Here is a 6,000-nt window from a genome sequence, read left to right on the forward strand (position 1 = left end):
GCGCAGGCTCGGTAGTTGTGGCACATGGGCTTAGTTGCTCCGCGGCATGTGGGATCTTCCCGGACCAGGGCTCGAACCCTTGTACCCTGCATTAGCAGGCAGATTCTTAACCACTGCTCCACCAGGGAAGTCCCAGCAGCCTCATTTTGCTCCTGACTGTCTATGTCAATGGAGTGTTTACACTGTGACTTCTCTGTCAGTTCCCACTTCCCACTACCACTCTCCTGTGCAAATTTAGATGCATTTATTTAGAGTACAGTTTTTAAAGGATGTCTGCAAAGTTTGGGGGTCACATGTATAGTTTTACTCTTTACCCTAAGAATAATTTTGTCCCTAGCTTCCATTTACTTAAAAGCTGGCTGGAGTTGCCAGGTTTGTGACATAAATTTCCTCTTGAAAATTAACCTGGTTGATCTGTGTTTCATTTACACTTGGTATGTCCAAAGATTTTTAAAGGTCCACCCTTCCCCGTTGCTGCCAAATGGGAGAGAAGTTTCTGGCAAGGCTGGTGCCTGTTACTAATATTCATTCACTTACTGATTTAATCAGCATACCTTTACAGAGCATTTCATTGTATACTGAGCACTTGTGGTGGTCCTGGGAATATATAGAGAAAAGAAAGATCTTGTCCTTGCCTTGTAGTTCACAGCCTAGTGAGGGAGAAAAACAAGTAACATCTTGTAATCTGGAGAGAAAAGTGTGAGAAAACTTCCAGAAGTCTCCCCTAAACTGAGTCTTAAAAAGTGGACCGTGGTTGAGGATAGGATGTGAAGTAGTCACCTTTGAGATTAGCAAGGAATAGAGAGATTACATCATCGCTGCCATTCCTGTATCATAGCCACCATTTATCCAGTGTTTACATTTAGACAGATACAGCACTAAGCACTTTACACATTTTAACTTGTTTATCTCCACAATAATCTTACAAGGTTGGTGCTATTGTTACCCCAGTGTTGCCATGGGGCCCAGAGACACTTAAGTAACTTTCCTAAAGCTGCACCACTACCAGAGTGTTAAGGCTGAGAGACAATTTAAACTGGATGATTCCAAAGCCTTGCAACCTTTAAGTTCAACTGTCACCCTCTCCACTAAACCTGATTTGCCACGCTAAATGGTGTTGCCTGGCCGTTCGAAGAGGGGCTGAAAAACAAGTATTCCTTTTTTTTTAGGGGAAGGTGACAGTGAAGATTTGAGCAAAGAAACTATTGGGTCAGCCAACTTGCCGCAGACGGATAAGAGGCAACTGGAGAAATCCAGACACAAGATGATGTGGAACTTAATAAAGTTAATGGTAAGAAAATGGAATGGAGGAGATAAATATTGTAATGATTGAATCAATAAGACTGGATAATGCACTTCTCAGCGGGGGGTGACCCCCCCTCCCTCCCCAGGGGACGTTTGGCAATGTCACAACTATTGGTTGTCACAACTTGGCAGGGGCCAGCGGTTAGCTACTAGCACCTAGTAGCTGGAATCCAGGGATGCTGTTAAACATCTTGTAATGCACAGGACAGCTCCCAGCCTGAAATGTCAGTAGTGTGTGGTGGCTGGGAAAGCTCAGCTGTAGAGGATAAGGGAGGAATGTAGGAGCACTTCTCTGACTTCTCTGGTGTTCTGGTTCAGTGACTGAGCAGATGCCCACTTATGAAGATGGGGACTTGTAAGAGGAGGAGCAGTTTTACATGGGGGTATGAACAAAAAGATGGAGATAGATGTTCTGGTTGTTTATGAAATCTTCGAGGGAGAATGATGTAGTGAAAAGGGAAGTGAGTCAGGAGATAGATGCTGGGGGATACCAACATGGAGGGATGGAAAAAAGAAAGAGGAGCTGTGAAGGAGACTGAAAAAACAATCAGTCAAGGTTTGAAGACAGAAACCAGGAGAGAATGGTAGACAAGGGAGAGACAGTTTCAGAAAACTGTGAATGGCAAGCTTTGGTAAAGAACTGCTGTATGCTTAGCGGTTTCTTCTTCCAGCTGGACAAAAGCCACAGTGCATTTCCCAGCTCCCCTGCAGGCTGTGTATGGCCGATGGAGTAAGAGGGGAAGTGATCTATTTCTCCTCCAGGGCTGCCCCCTGGTAACAATGCACACAGTCCTCTGCACTCTTTGCTCTTCAGCCGCTAGATCAGAGGTCCAGCTGAGGACCCGAAGTCCCCAGGACATGGTGGAGCCACAAGGTGAAGGGAGCCTAAGTCCCTGAATCACCCTGGAAGGCCAGTGACCCTGAATATTTCCATGAGTAAATTATGACATAAGCAAAAAGTAAACCTTTATTAGCTAATGCCATTAAAATTTAAAGAGTTGATTTCCACAGCATATCCTCACTTACCTTAGTTAATATGCAACTCTGTAAATGCTTCAGACCAAAAAAGTAACTTGATTCTAAGTGACTAGGGCAAGAGGCTTTTCATGGGGAGCAAGAGAGGCAGAAATCAGTTAGTGGATGATTGAAGGTCAATAGAAGATAGGAAAGTAGAAATTGAAGAAACATGAGGGAAAAGCTAAAGGGAGTCATGGGTTAAAAGAAGAGATGAATATATCTATATGATGAGAAAAAAAGAGGTGCTACAGACAGGAGACTGAAGGTTCAAAAGAGGTGGGGCTGTTTGATGGAGCCAAGAGAGGCAATGAGCCCAGCCCAGGCTGGGTGGGCTCTTTCCTTCCTGGTAAAGCAGTGTTCCAGGCCCCAGGCCCATTCTTATGCAGCCAAGTGGGGAATGATAAGACTGCCTTTCCCAACAGTTATCTTTATCTTCAATTAACACCAGACTTTTTTTAGTTAGTTCAATGAACATTACAAATTATTCTTCAGGAGATCAATAAGTGGTGTTTAAGATGTGGAGGGAAACATTCCACCTTTATGTGAAAGACTTTAACCTCCAGAATGGAGCCCAAGGCTTAATTCTGAACCAGGCCTGTGCTCAGCCACTGACTTAGAGAACTCATTTCCTAACCCCAACTAGGATTAGCAGCATCCCAGGACTGGAACACTGTCACATTTCCTCAAGCAGATCTCTCTTAGAGGATGTGACCTTGAAAGGGCCAAGAGCTGGACATTATTGAGCTTCCAAAACCTATTATATGACCGTCTCTGTACCCGCCTGCACATAAATGTTTAAGTGCGTCATAGAATTCAGTCTGACACTTGCTTTCACACCTAGTGGTAGTGGGGTTATGGGAATGGCTCTGTATCCCTTAATTTGCTTAACTAGTTGTTAGAAGCTACTGATATTTATGAAAAAGAACCTTATAATTGAGAATGCACAAAGAGGCTCAGCCCATTTTGCTATATAGAGTTTTCATTCCTTAAAGAACCACCTTGGCCTATGCTAAGATCTGGTCCAAAAAAAAAAAGCATCATCACAAACTTAAATGACTTCAGGGTCAGATGGGTAAAACCTATGGGATAGCCCGGTATAAAATAATGAGTGCAAGTTAGCTAGTAAAGAAGGGTGGGAGGGGGAGAGGAGGAGAGGAGGGGAGAGAGCCTGTAGGGAAAAGTGTAGGCCGAGACCTATATTGTCATTAGGCTGGAGAAGTAGGCTGGGGCCAGATTGTGCCTTGTATGCAGCACTCACGATTTTGGACTTTGTCATTAAAGCCATGAGGTGTGCATAAGAAAAAAAAATTGTAACTATGTGTGTTGATGGATGTTAACTAATTTTATTTTGGTAATCATTTTGCAATATCAGATGGTTGTGTTGCATACCTAAAACTAATATAATGTATGTCAGTTGTATCTCAATAATGTCTGTCAGTTGTATCTCAGTCTCTGCATTGAGATATGATCTCCCATATGCATTTTAAAAGACCACTTCTGTGGTACGGAGGCTATGCTAAGATTTGGAGAAAACTGGGATTGGAGACCATTAAAGTAATCCAGATAAGAGGTCCCAGGAGTTTGGGCTGGGTTTGTGGCAATGATGATGGGGTGAAGCAGGAGAATTAGAAGGTATCTGTGAATTTTGAGTCTGAGGAAGTCTTGTCTCTCGTAAGGAACCAGTATGCTTAGTTTTATCAGACCGTGAGAACTATATAGCCATTGTGTTTCCTGATGTGTTTTGAATGCCAAGAAGTTGAGCTAATTTTAGAGTCCCTTAGCCTGCCTTTCCCTCATCTCCATCCTCTCCTTAGCTCACTTTACATCTTTTATGTTTATTTTAATGTCTCTGTTATATGTGTATCCATTTAGTGTGTCTCCTCAAATCCTTTAAGTGGTAAACAGATACAACAAACAGTATATCTTTTTTGATCTTAAACTCGCATGCTTACAATAGTTCCATTAAGACCTGGACCTCTGTAATGGAGTCTGAAGAAGCTCTTCCCATCCCTTCATGATCAGCAGAATTCTTCCTTTTGAGCAGGAAAGTCTCTGTGCTTGGTGGAGAGAGAAGCCTTCTCATAGCCCCGGTAATACAGACACTGGATGAAGTCCAGGATGAATTGCTGACCTCTCATTGGCAGCCTCTGAGCACCTGCTCCAACAATCAGACATCTTTTAAAAGGAGATGCGATTGTGAGGAGCTAGGTTCTGTTCTCAACTTAAAGGACAAGATTCAGGAACCCTTTGTATCCCTTTTAGTAACCTTTAAGTCTGGCTGGTACAGGGTTACTCAGGGAGAAACAAATATTTCGCAATAACTGCTAACTGTGTAGATTCTCTCCATAGCCCAACACACACTCACGACTCAGAGCCTTGAGCAGATTACATCCTAATCCTTGAATTAGAGGAAAACAATGTTTTAAAGAAAAATACAGGAATACGTTAAGAGTTAGGCATATTCAACCACTTCAGTAATCATTACTCAATTGATATCTATACAATTCTATCCTTTCCTAAACATTCCCCCACTCCCTCTACCCCATCTCATCCCATATACTCTCGGGTCTTTGAAATAAATTCTAAAAATCTGGCTCATCTCTGAAATATGTTTTCAGTGTTGATCTGGCAGGACTCTTGCTCTGATTGTCCTGCTTTTCCTGCACATGTCTTTCCTGGCTGGCTCTGTTGGCATTGGTGTATTATTTTGCCATGCCTCGGGCATTGTTCATCTCCGTGCCCTGCATTCAACCTTCAAGCTCTATTTTACTGACTTTCTTCTGTAACTGGGAGACTTCCCAGTTTCTTTCCAGGCCATTCAGTTTCTCTGGCATTCCTTGCTCATTGATCATTTCTAACCACGTCTCCCCTTGTACTGCTTGGCCCCAAGTGAAATGTGAGAACCACTGAAAGATTTTGAGGAAATTACCCTGGGTGCTGCTGAGCAGTAGCCTTTTCAACCGTTTCTCATTAGCTCAATGTCCTCAGAGTCACAGGTGCCTCTCATTCATATTGAAATCCTGCAAAGCTTTCTGGTTGGCCCTGAATGACTGCTTTGGACAAAAGGAAGGATACACATTGCATCGTGAATTTTGTCATGTTCCCCAATGTTTACACCAAAGTAGTCCCTTCTGATGAACATTAAGTTGTTTGCATTTACTGCCAAAATTATGAAGTACACACAGAGAAGTTAATCCCTTGTGCAGCTCCACTCTAAGGCTATGAATCCAGGCTCTCTGAACCAAATTTAGATGTGTTAATCGCCTTGCTCCAGAGTGTCCTTTCTCTGGTGAGACTTTGTTTCATGTAAAATACAACAAGTATTTTAGGCCAATAAACAAAAATTAATCCCTAGAGTTTTTTCTAGTCCCCCAGTCCTCTATTGAGTTTCACAGCTTTGATTTATTTGGAAACTAGAGTAACATTACAAAGCTTCTAAAGTAAGCATTGCTTGAAAGTCAACCATTTAAATTGTGGGGTGTAATTCTTCAGTGGCATTCCTTATGTCACTCCAATACCCTCCCTGTTTTTCAAGTTACTGCATATATTTCACTCTCTCCATCATTCCATCTAGTAATCACCCCCAGCCCCAATCCAACACTTCTGCTCTAGCTACACGTTCTTCATTTAGCCTACACACTTTGACCAGTCATTCAGCAATGAACTTGTGAAATGGCA

The sequence above is a fragment of the Eschrichtius robustus genome, chromosome 13 (genome assembly GCF_028021215.1).
Source record: "Eschrichtius robustus isolate mEscRob2 chromosome 13, mEscRob2.pri, whole genome shotgun sequence".
Taxonomy (NCBI): Eukaryota; Metazoa; Chordata; class Mammalia; order Artiodactyla; family Eschrichtiidae; genus Eschrichtius; species Eschrichtius robustus.